The sequence below is a fragment of the Vigna unguiculata genome, chromosome 11, assembly GCF_004118075.2.
Source record: "Vigna unguiculata cultivar IT97K-499-35 chromosome 11, ASM411807v1, whole genome shotgun sequence".
Taxonomy (NCBI): domain Eukaryota; kingdom Viridiplantae; phylum Streptophyta; class Magnoliopsida; order Fabales; family Fabaceae; genus Vigna; species Vigna unguiculata.
The window spans coordinates 7,269,283-7,275,133 of NC_040289.1; the positions used below are offsets into that span (position 1 = coordinate 7,269,283).

The 5,851-nt window shown below is 29.5% G+C and overlaps 1 long non-coding RNA gene across 1 annotated transcript; it reads right to left on the reverse strand.

Moving 5' to 3' along the window:
- Positions 1-2,538: 2,538 nt before the first annotated feature.
- Positions 2,539-4,360, reverse strand: LOC114169172. The gene is made up of 2 exons (XR_003600843.1): positions 4,275-4,360; positions 2,539-3,288 (listed from the first exon to the last, which is right to left on the reverse strand). It is a non-coding gene; the product is annotated as an uncharacterized LOC114169172 (long non-coding RNA).
- Between the last annotated feature and the right edge of the window lie 1,491 nt (positions 4,361-5,851).

Genomic DNA, 5,851 nt, shown 5'->3' on the forward strand with positions numbered 1-5,851 from the left:
ATTTAATTTGAAATCTGTCTTCTGCTTTGTCTTTCAGATATACGCTCACCAAGAAACAATCAAATTAAAATTGTTAAAGAAACGTCAATTGGCAGAATGAACGGTGGATTCCTTATACTGTGTGAGATCAACGACATGCATTGCTTTGCATTTAACGCAGACTTTATTATTGGAAACGACAAAAAACTTGACCAATACTGTTGCCTAATTCTCTTCCTTCTTTAAGATGCTTTAACGTTTCGCTTTTTATTTTCACAAAATTTCTCAGATTTCTCAACAAATTTCGTTGAGCCAGCTATCGAAAAAAGTTACACACTCATACTCTATCTCTCTCTTATTACATGATACCAAAATAAATTTACTCATTCAATTATGAAAAAAGAAACTAAAAGAATATAATACACAATCCACATAGAAGAAACTAAAACACAATACAATATCTAAAAAAAAAAGTAATATATTTTGAACACTTATTTTTACTTCAAATATTTACTTATCTAGATTATTATTTTTTATACACTTATTTTTCTAGTTAAATATTTTGAACAAATTATTCTTCAAACCATTTATATTTTTTAATTTTTTTCTTTAAATTTTTCCTTCATTCTTTATTTTTAAATAAAAAACAAAAATAAAATTAAAACCCATATCAAAATTCCATTCCTCAAAATTGAAATTCTATTGGCTTTTCAATTAATCTGCATGGGTCGGTGTTCAGAATTTGACTCTCTCTCTGAAACTGAAATTTAGACGCAAACAATGAACCATGTTATCTGTGGAATATTTGAATACAATATATTGTTGGAAAAAAATAATTAAAATATGTTATTTAAGTGAAAAATAAATAAATCTACGAATCCAACACTTTAAAGAAATACTGTAGTGTAATAATTTTACAATTGAAAAAAAGGTAATAATTTTGGTGTTTGTGAGCTTGTTATTAAAATCTGTATTTTACAATAACAAGAACTAATCACCTTTTATAGAGAAAAACAAATTGATAATGAAAATGTTAAAATCTGACTAGCTGAGACACCATTATTGTTATCTTTATCTTTTGCATCTTTTTTAGCCGAATTTACCTAATATAGTGATGCATGAACATATAGAAATAAAATATGTATCATATTTATTACAGTTTGATTAGTAATCCTTCTACATATGGCAAAGATGCAGAGGTAAGATTCAAATTCATCATCACTTTTGAGAATTTTTATCATTTTACATATAAATGCCGAATTGGTTGTTATATTCAACAACCGTGAGCATGGGTGAATTATTTATGTATTAAAGATCAAAGAACTGCATTTGAATGCATTAGTAAAGTAAATTAAAAGAAGAAACATCACATAGTGTCATACAAGAAAAGTAAAATGCATGGTTAGAAAAAGAAAAGGAAAAGTTTCTTTGACTCATAAAAGTTACTGAATCTATGCTTCCTGGATGCACATCGAAGGTTTTATGCAAAATGCCAAATTGAATTGTGAGATTCAACCATACAAAATCCACCGCTAGTTTCTCTTATCAGAAAGAGAGAGAGTAAGAATCTGTAACCTTTTACGATGGCTGTCTGAACGAAATTTCTTCAGAAATTTTGTGAAGGAAGAGAATTACTACTACTTGGCACATTTTTCGTTTAAAGTTCAACCATACAAAATCCACTGATAGTTTCTCTTATCAGAAAACCTTGAAATGTGTGCTATGAGACAATGTATTTACTGATACACTGTGTATTCAAACATATACTGAGGAAAAGTTCCATTTCTACATGCAACTTGTTCAAAATGTGAAACAGATTAACATCAACGCATTAATGTGGCATTGAGATAATGAAATTGCTTACAAAACACAATTAATCTTTTTGCTACCAAATAAGCGGAGCACCACCTTACAAAATGTCTGACTATGATTTTTGTTTCTTGTTGCATAATTTAATTAAATGAAACAAGAGAAAGAGAGAGTAAGAGTCTGTAACCTTTTAAGAAGGCTGTGAAGGAAGAGAATTACTACTACTGAAGATTGATTCTTTGTTGGGATCCTTCCTTTCTTCAAACGGAACGAACAGAGATAGAATCAGAGCGATTCCTTAAAATCCTTTCTGGATATTCCTCGATGTGCCGACTATTCATGGAACGTGAGAAGCAGATGAATAATAATTTGCTTCCGGAAGAAATCGAAGAATTTCATGGGAATCCTGCAAGAGCCACTCGTTCTTTTTTCTCCAACAGATGGTCAGAACTTCATCTAGGTTTGAATTCTACTGATAAGTCTACTAGAGATCAGAAATTGTTGAAAAAAGAACAAATTTTTCGTTTAAAGTTTTGTTATCGTCTCTGATGTTTCTTTTTTTTAACATAGGCTATGTTTTTAATATATGGTATAATGGTAAATGAAATGGATAAACACAGTTGAGCGTGGATTTTGTGATTTGGTTCTGATCGATATAGACACTATTTTTGAATTTACAAATAATTTCTTTAAAGGGTTGTACTGCATGATTTGAATAAAAGAATACATAAAAGTCATAGTCACTCTATATTTAACATGTTATAGTTGCTTTTCCATATGCTCTCAACTGATATAACTTATTGTCTCATTACATCTTTGAAATGAAGCGAAAAACAACTGATATAACTTGTTTTTCCTATGTGTCTAAATCATGCATCACTTGTTGTCGCGTAATATTCATAGATAAATGTCTTGACCTCAGAAGCCTCAAAATTCTACATCATTCATTCATTCATTGTCAATTGGAAGGAGTGAACCAAACCCACGATTGAACTTGAACAAAATTTGTATCTGCAAGATGTGTTTTCTTCAAAGAAACTATGAATAACGATGGAAAATTCTAAGTGTTTTGATTGTGTTACGTAAAATTCCATGTATTTATAGTGTGCATCAAGGAACCAACACTCTTCTCAGACAGAGAAAGCCTCTGTTCACAATTTTGTATCTGACTTATGTTGTCAGAAAATTCAATGGCCACTTTGAATTCAAACGTCTGTGTTTTGGAGACTGTCAGATTAGGTTTTCTTCCTTCCTGCTATTTTGATTTCCCATTCACCGAAAAATAATTCCATTAAACTACTTAAAAAGAAAAATAAGAAAAGAAAGAATAGTCAGTTTAACATGGTATATGGGAAGAGAATGAAAGAAAAAAAAAATTACTTACTCAGAAGATATTCACTTTTTGCAGCTTGAAAGCCCAACAAATGAGTGAAAGTAACGAAAACGAAAGGAGACCATACATCAGTTCTGGCATTATGCATTTGAATCTTACCTCTGCATCTTTGCCATATGAACAAAAAGATAACTAATTTTCTTTGTTTCTTTTTCAAGGATAACTAATTTTCTTTTTAATAAATTGTATTACATGTATTTTAAGTTAGCATAAATTTGGACAACAGAGATAGTGTAAACAATATGTATGAGAGATTTACTAAATAATAATAATAAGATTGAAACAAATACATAATTGTAAAAGACTTACTCTCAAGAAGATATAATTTTTATGGCTAAATTGTATTCATCACTCTGCTTTCCAGACTTAAAGTAAAAGTCAAATTTTATTGTGGCACAAGAAATGCATGGAAATATCTTATATCATATTAGATTATGCTGTTAATCAAATATGCATTTCATCTTTCACAGGAAAAACATTACACATTATATAAAATTTCATTAACCTGATGAGAGTTTCTACAATATGTAATGTCATTACTGTGAAAGATCAAATATTCACTTGATTAGTAGCATAATATTGATTTTTGATATAAGATTAATCTTTAAAATCTGTTTTATTTATTTATGAATGAATACATGCATTAGTGAAACTTGATAGGGATCTTAATCAAAATAAATTTTCTTTATGTTCGATTCAAAATTAAAAAATAATTTTGATAAATAAAATTCTAATAATATCTAATATCACCATCTCCTCAACAATGGTGCTTCTTTCTGCAAAATAGCATGGTTTAGAAGATGGAATAACAGTAAATAAATATAATTTTTGAATAAGATGTCTCTAAAACATTTTTCTTGTTTGAGACAATACATAACATGTCTAATAATGTATAAGTAATAAATTTCTGAGATAGATATTATTTATTTTACTTTCTTTTATTAAACAAATAAGTAAAGTGTTTTGTAAATGTATTAAGTCTATATACCTTGAAGGAAATAGTTAAGAATGAACATAGTGCTCAGAGATAAATGATGAAAAGAACAAAATAATTTGAAATTTCCATAATATACAGTCAAAAAGGTTTACTTACTGAAAAATATGTTTGCAGGCTTGAGCACCGGAGATAGAATAGAAATTGTGAGAGTGTAAAGGAAAGGAAGAAAAAAGAAGGCGCAGAAGAGAGAGTGTGAAGATTTAGCAAATTAGGTTAAACATATATATACAAATGATGTGGTTGGAAAAATTTATTGTTAATTCATTATTTTTATATAAAAATGATGTAAGTCAAATTTTAAAAAAAAAATATGGAGTTTAAATAGACGTTGTAAATTCATTGAATGATGGCACACACTTCAATGTTTTCTGATAAGAGAAACTATCGGTGAATTTTGTATGCATTGAACTAAGATACACGCGCATGCATGGTTGAATCTGAAAAAAAAAATGTCAAAATATTTATTAAAGTATAATGCAAATTTTAGAAGAATCTAAAAAAATATAAAATAGAGTTATTGAAATGTAAAAAAACTTCTAGAGTATTGGAGAAAAGCCTAGGATAGAAAGAAAAATCAAGAACATTCAATTATGTAGAAAAATCTAGAAGTATTTGCATTAGTTCTAGCTAGGAGTTTCTAGAATAATTTATGGGTCTATAAATACCCATGTATCCTACCATTTTGTAATATCAAGAACAACTAACACAACATCCAATACAACTACTCTCAACTACAAATACACTTCTCCAACTACTACTTTCACACTCTACTATCTACACATTTTCTCTATCCCTTCAACTATCCCTTTCACAACCTTGAATTACTATCAGTGGTACCAGAGCTACGTTCGGTCATCTACTGGGCGTAGATAAACTTTTCAACTACTTCAAAAAAATTAGAACTTCATTCTATACTACTTCCAAAATATTTTCTCAACCTATGGCCACTACCAATCAAACATCATCAATTCCAGTACCTATTTTCACAGGAGAAAATTGTGATTTTTGGAGTGTCAAAATGAAGACATTCTTTCACTCCCAAGATTTATGGGACATTATAGAAGAGGGATTCACTATTCCAGAAGACACTTCCGCTCTTACTACAGCTCAGAAGAAGGAGTTGAAGGAAAACAAACAGAAGGATTCAAGGGCTTTATTTGCTCTTCAACAAGCAGTTGATGACACAATCTTTCCGAGAATAATAGGTGCCACAAACGCAAAACAAGCTTGGAACACAATACAAGAAGAGTTTCAAGGAAGTGATGAGGTACGCAATGTTAAACTTTATTCTCTAAGACGAGAGTTTGAATTAATAAGAATGAAAGAATCTGAGACCATTAAAGATTATTATTCTAGAATAAAGGAAATAGTTAGTCAGATGAGAGCCTATGGGGAAACTATTCTTGACAAAAAAAATCGTTGAGAAAATTTTAATTTCTATTCCCCAAAAATATGATGCAATCGCAACTGCGATTGAACAAACAAAAGATTTGGCCACATTGTCAGTAACACAACTAATGGGCTCTCTTGAAGCTTATGAACAAAGATTGAAAAGGCATGAAGAAGACTCAGTCGAAAATGCCTTTCAATCAAAACTAAAATTACGGTCTCAGAATAAAGAATATGAAGGAAATAAAAGTAGAGGAGAAATTTCTAGAAATAAAGAAAATTCT